The following is a 23,594-nucleotide window of genomic DNA, read 5'->3' on the forward strand; positions in this document are numbered from 1 at the left end:
GGGGCTGCAGCCCCCGGGGTCACTGTTCCCCCCATGCCCCTGCCTTGCCCCTGGGCTTAACCCTGCTCCCCCCCCATCCCTGCTGTTACCTCTCAGCCCCTCCCCCTGCCTCCGGTTCCTGGACTCCCGCCCCCCCACGCAGATCTGGCCCCCTGTCCAAAGCAGAAGAACCCCCGGGCTAGGACGGGCAGGGGGAAGGGCAGCGGCTTCAGCAGGTGTTACTGAGCATGCTCCGTTCGCCTGCGCATGCCCAGTGCACCCCCCGCGCCCGCAGGGGGCCGCGTCCTGCCCCGGCCCATGGCGAGGCGGCGCCGGGACTTGGCCGGGCTGGGCCCGCTGGAGAAGCCCCGCCCAGGGGGGCCATGGCCGCTGCTGAGCCGGGGCAGGACCCGGGTCTCTCGTGGGGCGGGAGCTCGGCCCAGGCCGGGATCCAGAGTCCCTGGCCCCCGCCCGGGTCTCCGCGTGGCCCGGCCCCTGGCGTTTCGCTAGCGCCCCCTAGCGCCTGGCGGCCGCTTCCCCATGTCAGCTTCTCTCCGCCGCCCTCCCTTCCCCGCCCCACGGGAGCCGCGGTTCCTCCGGCGCTCGGTGCCCCGGGTTCCCCGCGCTCTTGGCCCAGGGATCGGGCTTTTTCCTAAGGCCTGGGAAAGAACAGCTCCGGCTGGTGGGCACTGACATGCAGCCACCTCTGGGGAGGAGAGCGGCTTTTCAGGGCCTGTCTAGTCACAAGAGCCGCCAGTGTCTTGGCCCATGTGGGTGGGAGGTGCTATTTAAAGGCCGGGGGTTGCCCTGCTTTAAAATAACATTACCCTAAAACTCTCTGTATTGTGATGCTACTGAGCCAGGCTTTCCAACCTGGTCCAAAGGCCGGGCAACTGCTCATAATACTGATACTACTCTAGGTAAATCAAGAACTGAAACCATTTAATAGACGTGGAGAGACAAGTGACAGAGGCTACAACTAGGCTCATAAATCCTGAACGTTGGGATATTTCAGGACTATGTCAGTGATCCCTATTAATATGAGACATCCCGTTCTTGAATACCTGATGCATCTCTATATTTCCATATATTCCATGAAAGTGTTTATAAAATTCATAATACACAGTACCAAAAGATTCACAGAAACCTTCACCCAGCTGACCCACATCCATAAACAGCACAACCTCAAATAACATTTATTTCCCCCTTCTGCATGGGACCGTGCATGTGGATCCAGCACCAGTCATGGCAGATGCACTGTCGGGTGGTATGGGCCGGTTCAGATAGCCACTGGTCATGGCAGATGCACTGTCTGGTGGTGTGTGGGCCGGTTCAGATAGCCACCAGTCATGGCAGATGCACTGTCTGGTGGTGTGTGGGCCGGTTCAGATAGCCACCAGTCATGGCAGATGCACTGTCTGGTGGTGTGGGCCAGTTCAGCTAGCCACCAGTCATGGCAGATGCACTGTCTGGTGGTGTGGGCTGGTTCAGATAGCCTACTCCTGGCAAGAAAGGTTCCCCCTTCTCCTTGCAAACACTGTACAGAACACAGCAGTAATGTGGACCATAGGGTTTTGAAGGCAGTGCCAATGGGATTTCAATCTGCCAAAAGCACATGCCACCATTATCCTACAGCTACGGAGTGTGTGGTTGAACCCTCCTTTGCCAGGTCCTCTGAAATCAGGCTAAGGTTTCATAAGCCCTGGCAATGGGGTAAAGCAGGGTCCCCTAGAATAACTGTGAGGACAGTGTGTAACAATGTCATGCAGTGGGACTAATGTCCCAGCTTGTCCATGATGGGAAAGTCTGGATCTCTGGAACATCCTAGAATCATGCATCCTGCCAGTGCATCCCACAGTCGTGTCCATGAATCTGCCCGTGTGGTCGACCAGTGCCTGCATAATGATGGAGTTTATGTACTCGTGCTCCCTGCAGCGGGCAAACAACAGGTGCATGCGTTCCATCGGTGGCCCTGGCACAATTTGGAAAGTCTGTTCTCTGAAAGGCAATAATTATGACAGGAACGTTTGCAATGCTCACTAACTTTGGGTGCATCACAGTCCTGGTCACCTCACAGATCTCTGCCACAGCCACCCCCACAGTTGATCTGCCAGCCTCAAACTGGTTAGCCACAGAGCTGTAGCAGTCTGGGGTAGCCAGCTTCCTGAAGCCTATCGTGACCTGTTTCTGCACTGGCGTGGCCCCCCCTTGTGCATGTGTCCTGACACTAGAGTGGGGGGCAAGCTAATCAGAAACCTTCAGGGACATCTGCTTCTTCATGCTAAAGTTCTGGACCCATTGTTGGTTGTTCCTGGTCTGCATGATGATGTGATCCCTGTGCTTATCCAGTCTGTGCTTATGGCTCCGCTCCAGAAGCTCCTGTCTACATAGGGGGAGTCTGCAACTAACGCAACAGGCATGAGCAGCATCAACGGGGTCCAGCTGGCATGTCAGTAGCCCCCTCCAGGAGGTGCCTTTGGCAGGTCAAAAACTGCCACTGGAGTGTCCACCGGCATCTCACAGATGCTCCGCCTGTGACGGGAAACAGGGCTGACAGTGTGAGGTGGAGACGTTCTTTCACCAGCTCGGGATCCACATCAGTTCTGGCTGCAGGGAGCATGTGGACACAAAATGGCTTGGCTGGATGAGTTCATGGGCTCAAAACACCCAGAATGCTTGTGGCCAACTCCCACGAGACAGGCAGACAAGTTCTCCCACAACCCACAGTGAAACAAGCCCCAGAGCCTCAGCTGGCAAGGAATCCTGCGATACAATAATATATGCCCACAGAAGCTGAAGTTCTGACTCATGGATTCTAAGGCCGGGAGGGACCACTGTGATCACCTAGTCTGACCTCCTGTGTGACACAGCCCAGAGAACTGCCCCCAAATGATTCCTAGAGCAGATCTTTTAGATGCAACCTTGATTTAAAAATTGTTAGTGATGGGGAATCCACAAGGACCCTTGCTAAATTGTTGCAATGGTTAATTACTCTCACTGTAAAATATATATATATATATATATATATATATATATATAAAATCCACCTTATTTCCACTCTGAATTTGTCCAGCTTCAACTTCCAGCCATTGGATCGTGTTCTACCATTCTCTGCTAGATTGAAGAGCTCATTGTTACATATTTGTTCCCTGTGTAAGTACATATAGACTGTAATCAACTCTCCCCTTAACCTTCTCTTTGTTAAGATAAATAGATTGAGCTCTTTGAGTCTGTCACTCTAAGGCAGGTTTTCTAATCCTTTAATCATTCTCGTGTCTCTTCTCCGAACCTTGTCCAAGATATCAACATCCTTCTTGAATGGTGGCACCAGAACTTCACACAGTATTCCAGCAGCAGTTGCCAAATACAGAGGCAAAATAACCTCTCTACTCCTACTTGAGAGTCCCTTGTTTATGCATCCCAGGATCACATTGACTCTTTTGACCACGGCGTCACACGCTTAGGTCTGTGTATTGTAGGAGGGATGCACCAGTATAGTTGTGAAGCCCGGGTTCCCATTGCAGCGTGGACGCCCAAGCACGGGTTTGGACACACTGTGTGCTCAAGCCTGGATCCCACAGATCTGGGCTTCGCATGGAGTTTAGATATACCCTCTCTGGCTATTTCTGTCTGTAGCTGGCTTTGCCTGATGGGAACGTGACCACAACTCCACTATCAATTTCTGTCTGTTTACGCAGGGTTCAGAATGGGATACAGATTCATGGCATTTGCTGTCTCTAAAATCCTCTGTTGTCCTCAAAAAAAGATCAGTGAGAGAAGCTCATGATAAGACTACACAGTGTTCCCTGGGGACTGTGATGGCAGCAGTTCAAGCAGTGGAGAGGAAAGTTAAGTCATACACCATGCAATTGCTGAATCTGGAGAGGAGACTGGGGAGAGCTGAGAAGAAATTAATAGGCTGTGAGAAAACAGCAGTGGAGTTTGATTTCAAGCTGGGGAGTAAGTGGGCCATGTTGGGAACTGTGATCCAGGAGAATTATCTGCTGCAGAGGAGGCTGGAGAACCTGCTGAAGAACAGAAACTTCTGAATCCTGTGACTCCCCCCAGGCACTAATGAGGAGGTGCCCAAGGTAACAATATCCTAGAAGGGTAGGACTGGAAGGGACCTCGAGAGGTCATCTATTCCACTTCCTTGCTCTGAGGCAGGGCTAAGTGTTATCTAGACCATCCCGGACAGGTGTTTGACTAACCTGTTCTTAAAAACCTCCACCAACGGAGACTCCAGCAGCAAAAATAAAGCCCAACCTTGTATCAGCTGTATTGAAAGGGCCTTGCATATATGGCAGGTAGGTTCTGAAATTCAGCATCATACGATGGTTAATAATGTGTGAACTGTCTGATTTGTACCTGACCTGCTGTCCATGCTGTTTCCTCATTCGTTTGAGGCTTAGGCTTTGTCTACACTAGAGATCTTAGAGTGGCATAGCTGTACCGCTGCAGCTGTAAGGTCTCCATGTGAGAGAGCTCTCCTGCCACCAGAATTAAACCACCCCAATGAGCGGCGGGAGCTATGTCAGCAGAAGAGTGTCTCCCACTGACATAGCGGTGTCCACACCGGCGCTTCTGTCGGTGAAACTTATGTCGGTCGGGTGTGTGTTTTTGTCACACCCCAATTGATAAAAGTGCTAGTGTACACCTGGTCTTAGAGTGGTAGCTGTAGTTAGTACATTGATCTCGGGGCCAAGAAGCACAGCTGGTGATGATTTGTTGTGTAGCTTTTAGCAACTCAAGTCAGAGAGCACATTTGTTCGTGCTAGTCTAGACCCTGTGTAAATGGGTGTGGAGCAGAGCTCTGTGGTGTGTATTGTGTTAGCGTTCACAGACCCCACCCAGGGTGGGGCTCCATTGTACTAGGCACAGCACAGACATGTAGTAAAAGCCAAACGCTGTCTTGCATACCTTCATCTTTAATTCAAGATGGTTATTTGCAATTGCAGCAGAAAGTGCTGAGTGTGCAATGCGTTTGATTCCAGGTGCCGGTGACGTTTGATGACATCTCAGTCTATTTCAATGAGCAGGAGTGGGCGAACTTAGACGAATGGCAGAAGGAGCTTTACAAGAACATGATGAAAGAGAATTATGAGACCCTGATCTCTCTGGGTAGGGCTCGGGTTTTACTTGTATATTTCCAGCTCTGCCAGGTACCAGCTTGGCTGCCCCTCAGGCAAATCCCCATGTTCCTTTGGTTTCCAGGTACCAGCACTGGCAGCCAACAGAACTGTTCTCAGTTATCAGATCCACGCACACTCCCATTTATAAGGAGAGCATGTGCTACACAATGATGATTCTGATCTCTATATCTCAGGTGCTGTCCAATGTTACATACACAGACTTTCAGGGCAGAAGGGATCATTGTGATCATCTGGTCTGACCTCTTGTAACACAACTGAGGAATTGCTGGGTGAAGTTCCATGGCTTAAGTCTGATAATTTGTGTATGAACCAGATCCCATCTTTTAGAACAACATCCAGTCCTGATATAAAAGGTGTTAATGATGGAGAATCTTCTACATCACTTGGTAAAATATTTATTTATTCATGTCCGGTCCCTATAAAGAAACCTGCTAGGTTCCTTGTGTGGCTTGCGATGTAAAATCACCTTTGTCAAAGTCCGTCTCTCCGGCAGCAACAGTAACTTTACAGTCTGTTCAGAGGGGATGATCTACACTTCTGAAGAACGGTCTGTAGAGATTGAAAGAGCATGTTCTCCTGCTGATTCCCCAGACAGATCCATGTCACAGTACTTTGTGTCCCTTCCCCAGACAGGCACATACAGCCGATAATACGTGGGTCAGAAGAACTGCTCTTTAAATGATTATTAAAGTTGAAACAAAATGTTTCCTATTAAAAAAGCCAGTCCCCTTTTGTAAGATCTCATGTCATGATCTGGACGTGGGCTGGCTGCAGGCTTGAAAATAAGCAAGAGGTTTGACTTGTACTGCTCATGAGGCATCAAGGCCCCTTGCATATGTGAATCCTTGAATTCTCCTCTTCGAGGAACAAAATCCATCTTGCCTGTGTCGCTTTTGTGTAGGAATCCTAATAAAATGTTTGCCTCTGTCCAGCTTGCCCATCACTTCCAGTGATTTCCGGAGCTGGCTTAAAATCATTTACAGTTCTGTGTAAAAAGAGCTCAACCAGTTATGAATGAAACATGCGGTTTCTTAATGTCCTCTCCTGTGAACAGATTATGCTGTTTCCAAACCTGACTCAGATTGAGCAAGGGGAAGAGCCCTACCTAAGGGATCAGCCAGGATCCCAGGATGGATCAGGAGAAAAAGATCAGAGTGAAGAAGGATCAGAGGAGAATGAAGTTCCTATAGATGCTTTCCCAGGTGAGTTATACAGAGCGTCACAGCATGCTTCACTGTGGCTCTCCCTACCCCATTCTTTTTCAGGAAATCTAGCCGTGCAGTGCCACCATTGGTAGCAATGTTGGGAGCGCTACGGTGGACAGGGCATGGGTGTTTAGACCACTGTGTCATTTAGGCCTGCTCTGATTATTTTTAGACAAAGAAAATGCAGTAGATCTAATCTACCTGGGTTTCAGGAAGGCATTTGATACAGTTCACATAAGAGATTACTAGTTAAATTGGAGAAGATGGGGATTAATATGAGAATTGAAAGGTGGATAAGGAACTGGTTAAAGGGGAGACTACAACGGTAATGCTGAAAGGTGAACTGTAAGGCTGGAGAGAGCCTACAGTGGACTTCCTCAGGGATCGGTCTAGGGACCAATCTTATTTAACGTTTTCATTCATGTCCCTGGCACAATAAATGGGAGTGTGCTAATAAAATTTGTGGATGACGCAAAGCTGGGGGGTATTGCCAGCACAGAAGAGGACCGGAATATCATACGAGAAGATCTGGAGGACATTGAAAACTGGAGTAATAGAAACGGGATGAAATGTAATAGTGCAAAGTGCAAGCTCATCCATTTACAGACTAACAACATTTTTTGCTATAATCTGGGGATGTATCTGTTGGAAGTGACAGAGGAGAAAGACCTGGGTGTATTGGTTGATTACAGGAGGACTGTTAGCCGGCAATCTGATGCAGCCATGAAAAAACCTAATGCGGTCCTAGGATGCATCAGGAGAGGTATTTCCAGTAGAAATAGGGAAGTGTTGTTGCCATTATACAAGGCATTAGTGAGACTTCGTCTGGAATACTGTGTGCAGTTCTGGTCTCCCATGTTTGAGAGATGAATTCAAACTGGAACAGGTGCAGAGAAGAGCTACTAGGATGATCCAAGGAATGGAAAACCTGCTTTACAAGAGGAGACTCAAGGAACTTGGCTTGTTTAGCCTAACCAAACGAAGGCTTAGGGGAGATATGATTGCTCTCTATAAATGCATCAGAGGGATAAATACCAGGGAGAGGGAATAATTATTTAGCTTAAGTGCCAATATTGGCACAAGAATGAATGGATTGGCACAAGAACTAACTAGCCATCAACAAGTTTAGGCTTGAAATTAGACAAAGGTTTTTAAACATCAGAGGAGTGACGTTCTGGAATTGCCTTCCAAGGGGAGCACTGGGGCAAAAAAACTAAATGATTTCAAGACTGAGCTTGGTAAGTGTATGGAGGGGATGGTATGACAGGACTGCCTATAATGACATATAGCCAATCTGCGACTGCTAGTTGCACAAATCCCCAATAACTGGAGATGGGGCACTAGATGGGGAGAGCTCTGAGTTACTACAGAGAATTCTTTCCCAGGTGTCTGGCTGGTGGGCCTTGCCCACATGCTTAGGATCTAACTGATCGCCATATTTGGGGGCAGGAAGGAATTTTCCCCTGGGTCATATTATGGGGAGCACTGGGGAGATGGGCTGAGAGAACAGGGAAATGAGGACCTTTGCAGTTACAGGGGTAATGGGAACATGAGACTGGGGTGGCTTCAGGGTTATGGTGAGCACAGGTAAATCACATTAGCTGGGTTGGAGAGAGCAGTGTGATTAGGCCAAAGGCATGACCCTGCCCTCCTGAGGGTGGAAGAGTAGATAGGATTGCTAGAGAGGGATGACTGGGAAGGGGATGGAAGATGGTCTGAAGGGTCATGAACTTGGATGCTGATTCCATGGCAAGAGGAGAAGAAACTGATGGAGTGAGATGCCCCCGTTTCATGCCAGAGAGTGGTGGAAGAGGGGCTAAAGGAGAGTCCCAGGGAGCTCGCTGGGCAGTAGCAGCCAGCGCTTTGCAGGCAGAGGGTATTTCAGAACGTTGTTAGTTAGGGCGTGTCCCTGAGGAAAGACGATGGGGCTCAAGTGCCAAGTCTTGATGATGTGAAGGTTGGGCTTTTCGAATGGAGGAAGTGGAGGGATTTCAAATGCAGGGGCACACGGGAAGGTGGGTGAGAGGGATGGTGGGGGCTGAGAGTAGCGGTGGTGAAGAAGGTTAATAAGAGCTGAAGATGTAGGGGGAAAGGCAGCAGCTGAAGCTGAGAAGGTAGAATTTGGAGTTCCAGAATCCAGAGAGACTTCGGTGACCCTCCCTTACGGACATCTGGGTGTTTGCTGCTCGTTTTCCTCCACGTCTTTGCTCCAGTCCCAGCTAGTTCTTACTCGACCCGTTCCCTTTCAGAGCATTTCATGGCTGCTTAACTTTCAGCTTCCCCTGGAGCTTCAGGAAGATGTTTGAATCCATTCAGAGCAAGTCTCCTTCTGCCAAGAAATAGTAGAGAGCAGAGATAAGGGGCCAGACCCTTCAGAAGCTGTGTGTGTGTGTGTGTCCATCATGTAATGAATGTTGCTCTTTTTCCCACGGACAGAATCTCCGGTTTCTACCATGGATATTTTATCGTGGGTTATACAAGAGGAGGAACCCTCTGAGAACAATCAGCCAGGTCTGGAGGGGAGACCGAGCCCTACAGACCACAGCACTGGTGAGAAACAGATTAAGCCAATGGAACCCTATGATTTCCTATGGTTCTACCTCTTTTCTGCATATGGGACGTTACATGGTCCCGTGCATTCTATTCTTAGCTCTGCTACTGGCTTTTCTGGGGCCTTGGGCAGCTTCTTTACCTTTCTGCTCTGTAAAATGGGGAGAATGATGTATTCCTTCCCTTGTAAAGCGCTTTGAGACCCACCACTGAAATGCACTATGTAAACGTTTGGTGTCATCAGCTCTTGATGTGCCACCTGTGCTAACGGAGAGAGAGAAGAATAATTCTCTTCATGTTCTGGTCTGCAAAGAGTGTGAGATCGGAAAAGTGAAAAGGAAGTGTTGCGAGATGGCACATCATTGTAAGAGGTGGTGGGGGCAGAGGTGAGGAGGGGATCCTGACTTACCATCTAGCACGGCCCTAGTGCTCTTCAGTGGTGGGTGAGATGTGAATAGCCGGGGGCGCTCATGGACCCCAAATCAGGTGTGAGTCAGTGTCATCAGTGGATGTGCGATTTGTGGATCAACATGGAAAAGAGAGAACACGAGAACAGCCACACTGGGTCGGACCAATGATCCATCTAGCCCAGTGTCCTGTCTTCTGATGGTGGCCAGTGCCAGATGCTTCAGAGGGAATGAACAGAACAGGGCAATTTTGAGTGAACTGTCTGCTGTTGTCCACTCCCAGCTTCTGGCAGCTGGAGGTTTAGGAATACCCAGAGCATGGGGTTGCGTCTCTGACCATCTTGTCAAATAGCCATTGATGGACCTGTCCTCCATAAATGTATCTAATACCTTTTTGAACCCCGTTATACTTTTGGCCTTCACAACATCCCATGGCAAGGAGTTCCACAGGTTGGGTGTGGACTGCATGAAGAAATATTTTCTTTGGTTTGTTTTAAATCTGTTGCGTATTAATTTCATCAGGTGACCCCTAGTTTTTGTGTTATGTGAAGGGGTAAATAACACTTCCCTAATCACTGTCTCCGCCCCATTCCTAGTTTTACAGGCCTCGGTCAGACCCCCCCTTCGTCGTCTCTTTTCTAAGATGAACAGTCCCAGTCTTTTTAATCTCTTATACAGGAGCTGTTCCAGACTCTCATCATTTTTGTTGCCCTTTTCTGAACCTTTTCCAATTCCAATAGAGCTTTTTTGGAGATGGGGGCGACCAGAACTGCCTGCGATATTCAAGGTGTGGGCGTGCCATGGATTTATAGAGCTGCTTTACGATATTTTCTGTCTTATTATCTATCCCTGTCCTAATGGTTCCTAACATTCTGTTCGCTTTTTGGACTGACGCTGCACATTGAGGGATGTTTTCAGAGAACTGTCCACCATGACTCCCAGATCTTTCTTGAGTGGTAACATCTCATTCAGACCCCATCATTCTGTATGTATAGTTGAGATTATTTTTTCCAATGTGCATTAAGAACATAAGAATGGCCATACTGGGTCAGACCAATGGCCCATCTAGCCCAGTGTCCTGTCTTCCAACAGTGGCCAATGCCAGGTGCCCCAGACCAGGTAATCACCATGTGATCCATCCTTGGTCGCTCATTCCCAGCTTCTGGCAAACAGAGGCTAGGGACACCATCCCTGCCTCTGCTAGCTAATAGCCATTAATAGACCTATCCTCCATTACTTTACGCTTATCAACATTGAATTTCATCTGCCATTTTGACCCAGTTTTTTAAAATCCCTTTGAAACTCTTTGCAGTCATCTTTGGACTTAACTATCTTGAGTAATTTTCTATGATCTGAAAAACTTGCCACCTCACTGTTTACCTCCTTTTCTAGATCATTTATGAATATGTTGAACAGCCCTGGTCCCATTACAGATCGCGGGAGGATCCTGATATTTACTTTTCTCCATTGTGAAAACTGACCATTTATTCTTACTGTTCGTTTTTTATCTTTTATCCAGTTACTGATCCATGAGAGGGCCTTCTTTCTTATCCCATCACTGCTTAGTTTGCTTAAGAGCCTTTAGTGAGGGACCTTGTCAAAGGCTTTCTGAATGTCCAAATACACTACATCCACAGGATCTCCCTTGTCCTCAGAGAGTTCTAATAGATTGGTGAGCCATGATTTCCCAATACATATTCATCTATGTGTTATTTACGATAGTTTCCACCAATTTGCCTGGTGCTGAAGTTAGGCTTACCAGCCAGTAATTGCCGGGATCGCTTCTGGAGCCTTTTTAAAAAATTAACAGTATATTAGCTACCCTTCAGTTGTCTGGTATATAGAGACTGATTTAAGTGATAAGTTAACTACCCTAGTTAATAGTTCTGCAGTTTCACATTTGAGTTCCTTCAGAACTCTTGAGTAAAGGTAGAGGGCAAAGGAAGTTTACCTGGTAAGTGTGCTGAGTTCCCTTCCAATCCTGCTGTGGTGTAGGTGGAACTGGCAGTGCTGGTATGGTTCGGGAAGGTTGATTGATACTTTCTGTTAGAAGATACTGTTTTCAGTTGCTGGAGCAGAGGGGGTAGGTGTAGGAGCCAGGGAGGGGGGCATAACGCACATACACAAGAAGGCTGATTGAAAGATTGCACGGGCAACGTTACTACTGGCATCTCTAACTTGCAAGCGGTTGACTTTGTAGCCTTCGCATCTGTTAATGTAGTGGGGCTTTTTGTATCGAGCTTCATTTCTACAGGGTGAAATTCATCCCTTTTGCAGAGGGCCAGCACAAGACCTACCCACAGCTCCTCCTGCACTGCCCATGTGCGCATCCTCTGGGAATGTCACCCTCAGAGCTTTGCACTGCTGCTACAAAGACACAGTCCCTGCTCCAGAGAGCCGTTTATAATCTCGTTGCAGACGTTGCATAGACAAGAAAACAACTGGGGTGGGAGTGAGGGAGGACAAGGGTTACCGGAGTCAGATCACATGGCTACTCTCTGAGGGTTTGTACGGAGCTTGCAGGATCTGTTAGAATTACACATTTTTAATGGGAAACTAGTTTGCCTGCAATATTCAGCACTTCATGCTCATGTTAACGTCAGAATGGCAGGTGCAAGGTAATTGCAGAATCTGCAAACTCCACTTTTTTCTGCACACTCTATACTTTCAGTAGGATCTGAAAACATAAGATGTATGTCCTCTGCGTGCATGTGTATTTTATATATCTATATCTATATATATATATATCTTACATTTTCTGAGTCTACAGAAAGTGTAGAGGCTGCGGAGGAGAGTGTAGTTTGCAAGCCCTGCATTTACCTTGCTCCTGCAAGATTTTTCAGTGTGTCTGGTAAAGTGTCTCCTTTTCTACATGCTGAAATAGGCTAAAATATGCTGCCCCTCCCCTTCTCTGAAGTGCACGTTCCCAGACTCCTTGACGCTCCCTTTCTGCAAAGAAACCCGCCCTGTTGGGACCTGAGTGTGGCTCGGGATTGTCCTGAGTCTTCAAAGGACTCTTGTGTCCCAAGAGAATGAAACAAATTAACCTTTGTGTTGCTGATTCATTTCAGGAGATGGCCAGTTAATGGCAAAAGAAACCAGGTTTGATGGGGATTGTGAACCTGAAAATATGGAGGCAGAGGGGGAATTACCAGGAAGACCCAGAGATAAGGTCCTCCAGACCTCAGCTGAGGCCCAGCTGTGGTCTGAGATACAGCAGCCAAACCCTGAGAAGAAAAGGTTATGTGACTCCACCGAAGGTGAGAGTGGCGTAAAGACTCTGAGTGTCTGCCCGCGGAGTCGCCCGAGGGACAGACTACACCCATGTACAGAGTGCGGGAAGAGCTTTTGGCTGAAGATAAACCTTATCATTCACCAGAGGAGCCACGCAAACGAGGGGCCGTACAAGTGTCCTGAGTGTGAGATCAGCTTCACTTCCAAGCAGCATCTTGCTCTGCACCAGAGGATCCACACAGGAGAGAGAGCTCCGGCACCTGGACTTCAGGAAAGCAGCAATCTGGAGCCGAGACTCTGCCCAGGAATGGAGTCCAAAGGAACCACTTACAGAAGCACAAGAAGCAAATCTGGCATCGGGGAGCACCGGCCGAGCCACACCGACGAGAGGCTGTACCCGTGCCACCAGTGTAAGCAATACTTCTCCCAGGAGATAGATCTAATGAGACACCAAAAGACTCACAGCAAGATCTTCCCAATGTGTACCGTGTGCTGGAAGACGTTCACCTGCTCCTACAGCCTCCACAGGCACCAGATGGTTCATTTGGGAGAGAGGCCGTATCACTGCCCTGACTGTGAGAAACGCTTCACTCGCAAGGTGAACCTCTTGTGGCACCAGAGGGTCCATGCCAGGGAGAAGATCCTGAGGATGTGCTGAATGCACCAACAGATCGCCTGGCATCTGCTGCCCTCTGAAGCACTAGGGCAGCCACTGCAGAAAGAAGCTGCCAGCTGCCAGTCCACAGAAGCCTTCATTGGTCACCAGACAACACACCCAGAAGAGACATGATCACTGCACCCACTGCAACAAAAGCTTCCACTGTGACCAGTCTCTCAATTACCAGTACAGATCTCACACTGGGGGAAGGGAGGGGCTTCCCAGTTCCCAGCACACAGGGGACAGCCCAGCCCCACTGGGTGTAAGAACAGGAAATAAGGCTGTGGCCGGCAAGGACTGATAAATTACCACCTGGGAAAGGATGCAGAAAGCGCTGGGTGATGTTCTTTGGCCTGAATTGTGCAGGAGTTCAAAGTAGATTTATCATAATGGTCCCTTCGGGCCTTATCTAGGAAGCGATGCCCAGGTGAGTATTGTCCAGCTGCCTCTGAAATGTTAGGGTGGCTGGAGTCTCAGGGAAACCGTGTTAGTGTCTAGGTGGATCTTGGAGCTGAGGGGGCCCACATGAACTGTAGAGAGTCCACAGGTCAGATAACTGGGGCTTTCCCCTGCAAGGGAACAGAGCAGGAAGGAGTGCTTGGATGCCATGGTGGGGATGATCCTGTGGAGGCCCACATAGATCAATATGCTTTTCAGTTCCTTATGTTCTCAGCAGGGCTTTCTAGTTCTCTGCCTCTGCCCTACTCGCTAATGCATTAACTGATTCCCACGTTGTTTTCCCACGTATTGGAGACTCTGCTTGTCAGTTAGACTTTTGTTTCATTCAGCACCGATTGTGTTAAGGTTTTAAGAGGCCGAACGGTTGTGAGCCCCAAACACACGCTGCGGGGGGAAGGGTAGGAGTGGGGAGTAACTTGATGTGGGTTTGGATCCCTCCCAGCTCCACCGTCATCACATTATGCCACCAGCACTTTTCCCTTCATAGTAGACACCTTCCGGCCACTCAGCGTCATCTCCTCCCTGGGCTGTAAACTTACAAACCTTTAATTCTCTGGAATAAAAAGGCTTTAGAGAATTAATATGGTACACCTTAGGCTTTCAGTTGGAGGTGGGGAATGCTATGAGATAATTAACAGCTCCCAGGTGCTCCTGGACTGTGAATGGCCCTTCCCACGATGCTTCCATTTTATGGGCCTGGAGTGCCTCTAAGACTATGACCTAGTCTCCTACTTCGAGGGAACGCTCTCTGGCATGTTTATCATACCAGGCTTTTTGCTCTTTTTGAGCATCCTGTAGGTTTTTTTTAGCAAGGGCTAAAGAGGTTCAGAGGGTGTTTTGTAGGTTGGTTAGAAAGTCCAGAATGTTAGTTCCTGGAGAAGGTGTAAACCCCTCCCATTGCTGCTTCACCAACTGTAATGGCCCCTTAACCTCATGGCCATATACAAGTTCAAATGGTGAAAACCCTAAACTGGAATGTGGTACAGCTCTGTAGGCAAAGAGCAACTGCTGCAACACTAGGTCCCAATCATTGGAGTGCTCATTTACGAATTTACATATCATGGCCCCCAAAGTCCCATTAAATTTTTCCACCAGGCCATTTGTTTGATGATGGTAAGGGGTGGCAACCAAGCGATTTACCCCATGAGCTTCCCAAAGGCTTTCCATAGTTCGTGCCAGGAAATATTTCCTGCATCTGTGAGGATGTTGGAGGGCCAACATACCCTGGCAAAAATGTCTGCTAGTGCCTCGTACACACTTTTAGCCCTGGTGTTGCTTAGAGCTACTGCTTCCGGCCATAGGGTGGCAAAATCCATGAAAGTCAGTATGTACTGCTTTCCTCTGGGTGTCTTTTTCGGAAAAGGACCCAGAATATCCACAGCTACTCGCTGAAATGGAACCTCAATGATGGGGAATGGCTGGAGAGAGGCTTTGACCTGGTCTTGGGGTTTTCACACTCTTTGGCATACCTCACAAGACTGGACATAAGTAGAAACGTCCTTGCCCATTCCCTCCCAGTGGAATGACCTCCCCAAATGGTCTTTGGTCCTGTTCACCCCATCATGGACACTAGGATGATCGTGGGCTAAGCTCAAGAGCTTGACTCGGTACTTAGTTGGAACTACCAACTGTCTCTGAGGATGCCAGTCTTCCTGGTGTCCACCAGAAAGAGTTTCCTTGTATAAAAGTCCTCTTTCTACAACAAACCTGTATCAATTAGAAGAGCTGAGAGGCAGTGGGTTGCTCCGTGCCGCCGTTCAAGCTCTCTGGAGGCTTTCATCTGCTTCCTGTTTGGTCTCGAACTGTTCCCTTGATGCTGGAGACATCAGTTTCTCATTGGATTGTGGATCTGGGCTTGGTCCCTCTGGAAGCAATGTAGGGGATGGGGCTGTTTCCGTTGACTGTGAACCGCTTTCTGCTGGTGCATTACGTTGGGGTTCAGGCTCCGGCTGAGTCTCTTGTGTAGGGTTATCAGCTGCTGCCAGTGCAGGTTCGGTGGGGCCCTCTGGTATTGGGGTTGTAAGTACTGGATTTCAGTGCTGGCAATGGTTCTGGTGCTGGTTGTTCCGCCAGTTCTGGTTCTGGGACTGGCTCTGTCTGGGTCTCTGGGACTGGATCCACTACTGCCGTTGCAGATGTTGGCCTGGGGTCCGGGTCCATCACCTCTGACCGGGTCCTGGTAGAAGTTTCTGGAACAGAGCTAGGCGTGACGGCTTGTTTAGCCTGGCTGCGGGTGACCATTCCCACCCTCTTGGCTAGCTTCACAGGATTGGCCAAGTCTTCCCCCAACAGCATGGGGATGGGATAATCATCATAGACTGCAAAAGTCCACGTTCCTGACCAGTCCTTGTACTGGACAGGCAACTTGGCTGTAGGCAAATTGAAAGAGTTTGACTTGAAGGGTTGAATCGTCACTTGGATCTCTGGGTTGATTAAATTGGGGTCCACTAAGGAAACATGGACAGCCGACACTTGTGCTCCGGTGTCCCTCCACGCAGTGACCTTCTTCCCGCCCACACTCACAGTTTCCCTCTACTCTGAGGGTATCTGGGAGGCATCTGGGCCTGAGGACCTCTGGTGTGATTCCGGCGCAATGAACTGTAATCTGTTGGGGTTCTTGGGGCAGTTGGCCTTCAAATGCCCCGGCTCATTACATTTAAAACATCGTCCAGCTGACGGATCACTGGACGAGGTGGGTTGCTGGAGAACGGTGTGGCAGGATGATAAGGTGGCTGGAGGGTTCCTTGGGGGGTAGTTGGGACCTTGGGCAGCCCCCGGTAGTAGGGTGTGGTCTGAGTTTGTCCCTTCTATTATCCGCTCCAACTGCGACCAGTTTTTTTTCTTTTCTGCCACCTCCACCCATTTGGCTCCAATTTCCCCCGCCTCAATTACAGTTTTGGGCTTCCCATCTAGGATGTATCTTTCTATTTTCTCAGGAACACCCTCTAAGAACTGCTCTATTTGCATTAGGAAGGGCAAATCTTCTGGAGATTTAACACTTGCTCCTGATATCCAGGCATCCCAATGTTTCACAATGTGGTAGGCATGTCGGGTAAACGATACGTCTGGTTTCCACCTTAGGGCTCTGAACCGCCGACGGGAATGCTTGGGTGTTAGCCCCATTCTGACTCTCGCCTTGGTTTTAAACAGTTCATATTGGTTCATGTGTTCCTTAGGCATTTCAGGCGCCACCTCAGCTAAGGATCCACTGAGCTGCGGCCTCAGCTCTACCATGTATTGGTCTGTAGAGATGCTGTACCCAAGGCAGGCCCTTTCGAAGTTTTCTAAGAAGGTCTCGGTATCATCGCCTGCCTTGTAGGTGGGGAACTTCCTGGGATGGGAAGTGGTACTTGGAGAAGGATTGCTAGGGTTTGTTGGTATATTCTGTTGAGCCTTTGCCTTCTCCATCTCCAGTGCATGCGTCCTCTCTTTTTCCTTCTCCTCCAGTTCTTTGTCCCTTGCCTCAGTTTCTTTTTCCCTTGTCTCCATAGCTCTCCTGTGGGCAGCCTCTTGTTTTTTTTCCTGCCTCTTTCGCTGCCTCCATTTCTTTGTCCTTTTAAAATCTGTGCTTCTCGTTCAAAAAATCTCAAATTGATCTCAAGTTAATCCCACCACTCTGCCACCATGTCAAGGTTCCTTCCCTGCTCTGAACTCTAGGGTACAGATGTGGGGACCTGCATGAAAACCCCCTAAGCTTATTTTTACCAGCTTAGGTTAAAACTTCCCCCAAGGTACAAACTATTTTACCTTTTGCCCTTGGACTTTATTGCTGCCACCACCAAGCGTCTAACAGATATATAACAGGGAAAGAGCCCGTTTGGAAACGTCTTTCCCCCCCAAATCCTCCTCAAACCCTACACCCCTTTTCCTGGGAAAGGCTTGATAAAAATCCTCACCAATCTGCATAGGTGACCACAGATCCAAACCCTTGGATCTTAAGAACAATGAAAAAGCAATCAGGTTCTTAAAAGAAGAATTTTAATTGAAGAAAAAAAGTAAAAGAATCATCTCTGTAAAATCAGGATGGTAAATACCTTACAGGGTAATCAGATTCAAAACATAGAGAATCCCTCTAGGCAAAACCTTAAGTTACAAAAAGACACAAAAACAGGAATATACATTCGATTCAGCACAGCTATTTTATCAGCCATTTAAACAAACAGAATCTAACGCATCTCTCGCTAGATACTTACTAAGTTCTAAGACTCCATTCCTGTTCTGTTCCCGGCAAAAGCATCACACAGACAGACAGAGAGAGCCTTTGTTTCTCCCCCACTTCCAGCTTTGAAAGTATCTTGTCTCCTCATTGGTCATTTTGGTCAGGTGCCAGCGAGGTTATCCTAGCTTCTTAACCCTTTACAGGTGAAAGGGTTTTTCCTCTGGCCAGGAGGGATTTTAAAGGTGTTTACCCTTCCCTTTATATTTATGACACCCCCAGTAGGAGATGTGACACATGAGTGATGCTAGACATAGGGCCAAACTCTTTGCACTCTTGCTCTGTCTGCTGTTGTTTCAGGATCTGTGAGATTGTTTATCTGCTTAGTGGATTTGTTAATAAAGGGACTCATGATTAATTGCAGTTGTTTCTCATGTGCTCCTAGAGTCTCTTATTCTAATGATATTGATGATAATATTCCTGATGCTGTTGTCCTCAGGAGACCGAACCTTTGTTGACCACAGCGATCTAAGAGATTAATCAATACAACTATCAATTAATTATGCTGCAACTTGAACCTGATTCTCCCACATTCCAAGGGAGTGCTTGACCCAATGAGCTATTGGCTATTCTGGGATGTCTCATGCTCTCTTGTTTAGACCAGAAATTCCAGCCTGCAGCTGAGAGAGTTCAGTTGAAACTGATAAGGTCTCACGAAAAGTTTTTGAGGAATCTGCATTTCCCAATGGAAAAATGTTTTGGTAGGTGGCTGCTAGAAGAGATGACATCAAAGCAATGACAGAGTGAGTCAGGTGAGAGACATCAGGTAGTATGCCCTATCTGCAGCTGGCTACTAAGGGCCTGTTTAAATGCGTAGATTCCCAGGTTTGCTTTCTGTTGTGTCTTGAAATCCAGCATGTGATGTAAATGTTTGACATTAACAAGTCCGGCCCATTTCCGAGCAAGCCGTAAGGTGTGTTGGTTTGGTTAAGCATGTTGTTTCTTTATTTCCTGGCCATCAGAGCACCACTGGCCGTTGTGTGTTGGCTGGTGTGGGTAGCATTGTATCACTTCTGTGTTTGTAATGTTTAGTATTGTGGGGCTTGGGTGTAGAGGCAACTGCCATCAGATGTCACTAAAATGGGTGAGAGGTTGCACACACAGTTTTCATAGATTCAGAAGCCAGAAGGGACCATGGCGATCATCTAGTCTGTCCTCCTGTGTAACACAGGCTAGAGAACTTCCCCAAAATAATCCCTAGAGCAGAGCTTTTGGAAAATATCCCATCTTGATTTAAAAATTGTCAGGAATGGAGAATCCACCATGACCCTAGGTAAGTGGTTCCAGTGATTAATTATCCTCACTGTTAAAAATGTACATATTATTTCCAGTCTGGATTTGTCCAGCCATTGGCTCATGTCATACCTTTTCCTGCTAAGTTGAAGAGTCCATTATTAAATATTGGTTCCCCATGTAGATACTTGTAGACTGTAATCAAGTCACTCCTTAACTTTCTCTGTTAGATTGTTTATCTTATCACTATAAGGGGCATGTTTTCTAATTTTTTAATTATTCTCGTGGTTTTTTGTCTGATCCCTCTCCAATTGATTAACCTCCTTCTTGAATTGTAGGCACCAGAACCGAACACAGTATTCCAGCAGTGGCTGCACCAGTGCCAAAATACAAGGTAAAATACACTGTACTCTCAAGATTCCCATTAGAATCGCATTAGCTCTTTTGACCACAGTGTCACACTGGGAGTTCATGTTCAGCTGATTATCTACCAAGCGCCCCATGTCTTTTTCAGAGTCGTGGTTCCCAGCATAGAGTGTAGTGTGGTGTAGTGATGACTCTCCCATTACAGGGAGCAGTGAGGCTCTGGATGCATACACATCATGCTGGTTAATTTGTTGGGCGGTTGGGCTTTTAAAAGAACCAACAAGGAACGAACTCATGGAATGCACAGCTCATCTCATTGCAACACATACTTCCCCTGCTCCTGCCTGTTATCCCTGTTCTCATGTAGATGCTGATCATACAAACACTTGGGACCTAAGCCAGCTCCCATTGAAGTGAATGGAAAAACTGCCATTGACTTTATTGGATGTCAGATCAGGCCCTCAATGCTGAGTAGAGAACGTCGATTCATTGGTTTATGTGGGATCGTTAAAGTGGAGGGCTCACTACTTTGATGCTAAGTGTTTGCAGGACTGAGCCCCTGAACCCCAGTGCTAGTCAAGCCATCCCGGGGGTTGAATTTGCCCATGTGGCTCTGACTACAACCTCAAGGCTCTAGATTGTACCGTCTCTATGATTGAGACTTCTCATTTTGTATTAATTCCACGCATGCCTCTTTAGTGGTACAGAAATAGTAATGAACCTGTATATACGTTCTCCTGCATCTTTTGGCTTTGCTTTACTTGTTTGTCATTAATTTGTATTACCATCCACCCAGGAGCCCTAGTCAATGGATGCAGGGAGATGGCCTTTTTTTTAACTTTTTGTATATTTTACAGATTAAAAAAATAAATTGAAAAGAATCACAATAAAATGTGCTATTTGAGTCCAGTGTAATATTTGATGGTTTTGTCTCAGAAAATGCCCATACAGATTTTTTCATATATATACACACACACACACATGCACACAATGATCAATATTAATCATTCTGGTGCTCGTTAATCATCTGTCACAACAAATCCTGCATCTTGGCAGGGGGTTAGACTATATGATCCTTACGTTCTCTGATTCTGTTTTGTAATAAGTTATAACAAGGCTTGGAAAGACAAGATTTTTATCAGTTAATGTCAATTTCACCATACACACAAACCCATGAAAAAATATTTCCATCAATAATAATCGACATTTACCTACAGGAAAAGTAAGAAAAATGCTGCTTGAGAACTTACTGGAGTTTGATTTAAGGATATTTGCTTTGTATTTTTGACATAGGAGGTCGACAATTTGTTTTAACGGTTATAAAGCGTTAACTTTTTGAATCTGTGTCTGTCATTAAATATTGTTTGATCTCCCCCCCACATAATTTCCTACAACTGTGAAAATTTAAATCAATAAAAATAAAATGCTTAAACCCATAATTTTGTGCAACTGTGAAAATTTAAATTGATAAAAATTGAAAAAAATGCTTAAATAAACATTATCCATTGAAATTATAAAAAGATGGAATTCTGCCAAGCTAGATATAAGTCAGCGGTTCTCAAACTGTGGGTCGGGAGCCCAAAGTGTGTTGCAACCCCACTTTAATTGGGTCGTCAAAGCCAGCATTAGACTTGCTGGAACACATGGCTGAAGCTGAAGCCTGAGCTCCACCCCCACCCGGGATGGCGAGGCTTGGGCTCTGCCCCCTTCTCCTCTCGCTCCCCCACATCCCCCCCACCTGGTCATGCAATAACTTTGTTGTCTGAAGGATTCCTGGTGCAATGAAGGTTGAGAACCTCTGCTATAAGTAGATTGTGCAATATAACAGAGTCTTGAATAACAGACACAGATTTATTCTGATCAATGGGGTTTCAGGGATCTACTTTAAGGCTGTGAGGTTTTAGCTTTGTACTTGGAAGAATTAATGACTCAATTTAAACCCTGTAAAATCCTCTGATACCACCATGATGGGCACTGTAAAATGGAGAAATTATTTGACTGAAAAAAATCAGTGCCTGTCAACCAGTGGGTTCTCATGCCAGCTCAGATTGATGCCACACCAGAGTCTGTTTCAGGCCCTTGCCACAGGGCACCATTTATTGGTTAAACAGAAACTTAGACAAAATGTCAAGATGAAGTAGTTCCTCTGTCCCTTTCCCTCACCTCTCTGAGCCTCTCCAGGTCCTTGCCCTGACCCAGGGACTCCTGTAGGTAATTGCTCCCTGCAATTCTCTAGCCCAGCTGATCTTGCTGGCCAGGACAAGTTCCACTAAGGGTCTTAGGTGCCACTGAGATCCTCAAAACACATGCTCCACTCCCCCTGAACCTGCAGGCAGCTATGTTTCTGCCAGGAGGTGTGCACAAAACTGCCTACGTTCTGATGCCCTGGAGCTACTCAGCACCATACCTTCCTCCCAAATCCTGGGGCCATTCTTAAGGGAGGTGTTGCTCCCCCTCTCTTGCCTGCAGGGCCCAAATGGATAGGTGTTCTCAGAGCACCTATCAAATCGGTCCTTGCGCGGAAGACAGCTGGGGAAGACCAGATTTATGTGTGTGTCTGTCTCTCTGTCCCAGAGTACCCAAGGGCTGCACTGGGGCACAGCTTGATTGCTCTTGGAGGTCTGGTGAAAGCACCCGGGAACTCCACATGTGCACCAAAGAGCCCCTGAGCCAGGCATGCTCACTGCCCCCTCCCCCAAATTCAGACAGGCCACATGTGACCTCAACCTAGCTCCCCCCCCCCACTCTTCCAAGCATCCACACAGGACAATGGGGCAAGAGGAACAATTACTGACTGAAAAGTGGGACGGAGAGGGTGAGAATGGGTGATCCCGTGGGGTTCCTGCCCGCAGCAGTTGAGTCAGGTGGGCGCAGGTGCCCCCCCTCGCAGTACACACACACTGATCTGCTGTGCCCAGGTCCTGCTGAAGGAGCATCTCCAGGGGGCAGGGGAATGTGTGTGTGTGTGTGGGGGGGGTGGAATGGGGCAGGGGGAGGGGAATGTGGAGGGTAGGGGTGGGATGGGGCAGGGGAATGAGGAGGATAGAAGTGGGGGTGGGGAATGTGGGGGGGAGTGGGATGGGCAGGAGGGTGGGGTCGGGACGGGAATGTGGGGGGTGGGAGTGGGGTGGGGCACGGGAATGAGGAGCATGGGGGGGTAGGGAGCAGGATGGGGTAGGGGTGTGGAATCGGGGGGAGTGGGATGGGCAGGAGGAGGGTGGGGGCAGGGAATGTGGGGGGAGTGGGGTGGGGGCAGGGGAATGAGGAAGATGGGGGGTGAGGAGCAGGATGGGGTGGGGGCGGGGCATGGGGGGGAGTGGGGTGGGGTGGGGGCAGGGGAATGAGGAAGATGGGGGTGGGGAGCAGGATGGGGTGGGGGCGGGGCATGGGGGGGAGTGGAGTGGGGTGGGGGCAGGGGAATGAGGAAGATGGGGGTGGGGAGCGGGTGGGGGCAGGGGAATGAGGAAGATGGGGGGTGGGGAGCAGGATGGGGTGGGGGCGGGGAATGGGGGGAGTGGGGTGGGGGCAGGGGAATGAGGAAGATGGGGTGGGGAGCAGGATGGGGTGGGGCGGGGCATGGGGGGGAGTGGGGTGGGGGCAGGGGAATGAGGAAGATGGGGGTGGGGAGCAGGATGGGGTGGGGGTGGGGGCAGGGGAATGAGGAGGATGGGGGGTGGGGAGCAGGATGAGGTGGGGGTGGGGAATGGGGGGAGTGGGGTGGGGGCAGGGGAATGAGGAAGATGGGGGTGGGGAGCAGGATGGGGTGGGGGTGGGGGTGGGGGCAGGGGAATGAGGAAGATGGGGGGTGGAGAGCAGGATGGGGTGGGGGCAGGGAATGGGGGGAGTGGGGTGGGGGCAGGGGAATGAGGAAGATGGGGGGTGGGGAGCAGGATGGGGTGGGGGTGGGGCATGGGGGGAGTGGAGTGGGGTGGGGGCAGGGGAATGAGGAAGATGGGGGTGGGGAGCAGGATGGGGTGGGGGTGGGGGTGGGGGCAGGGGAATGAGGAGGATGGGGGGTGGGGAGCAGGATGGGGGGGCGGGGCATGGGGGGGAGTGGAGTGGGGTGGGGGCAGGGGAATGAGGAAGATGGGGGGTGGGGAGCAGGATGAGGTGGGGGTGGGGGCAGGGGAATGA

The 23,594-nt window shown here is 48.7% G+C and overlaps 1 pseudogene; it reads left to right on the forward strand.

Moving 5' to 3' along the window:
- The first annotated feature begins 246 nt into the window (after positions 1–246).
- On the forward strand, positions 247–20,688 carry LOC119850708 (annotated as a pseudogene).
- Positions 20,689–23,594: the final 2,906 nt, after the last annotated feature.

The sequence above is a fragment of the Dermochelys coriacea genome, chromosome 2 (genome assembly GCF_009764565.3).
Source record: "Dermochelys coriacea isolate rDerCor1 chromosome 2, rDerCor1.pri.v4, whole genome shotgun sequence".
Lineage (NCBI taxonomy): Eukaryota > Metazoa > Chordata > Testudines > Dermochelyidae > Dermochelys > Dermochelys coriacea.